The following is a 577-nucleotide window of genomic DNA, read 5'->3' on the forward strand; positions in this document are numbered from 1 at the left end:
TATATATATAGGTATATAGATATAGATATATCGATAGATAGATAGATGTCTCATCTCTTTATACATCTATAGCTAGGTACGTATAGACGTATGTGCGGCTATACATGCGTGAGGGAAGCGTCAGTACACATCTGTCTATTTATGTAAATATATATACATATATCTATATAGATGAAGAGATACGTATGTGTATGTATATGTCTATATATATTTATATAGGTGCATGTAGGTATGAATAGAGAAGGGCGATACACGGTGTCGTCGTAAAGAAGGAAAGAGTGAGTTTGGGGTGGTCGTGACTGAAAGACAGAAAGAAAGAAAGAAAAAGGAAAAAAGAAAGAAGAGGAAGAAGGGAAATACACATATATGTCAATAGCTGTATATGTATGAATATACTGTTATATGACTCTCTCTATATATGTATGGGTACATATATATATATATATAGTGTATGTACACCTGGAAGTGCTCCTCAAACTCTGGATTATTTGTTTCAAGCTTGCTTATCTTTCTTTCTATCTTTAATCTATCTACCTATCTCCAACCTACCTACCTGTCTTCTCCTCATCTTCTTCTT

The sequence above is a fragment of the Cystoisospora suis genome, assembly GCF_002600585.1.
Source record: "Cystoisospora suis strain Wien I chromosome Unknown contig_2094, whole genome shotgun sequence".
Taxonomy (NCBI): domain Eukaryota; phylum Apicomplexa; class Conoidasida; order Eucoccidiorida; family Sarcocystidae; genus Cystoisospora; species Cystoisospora suis.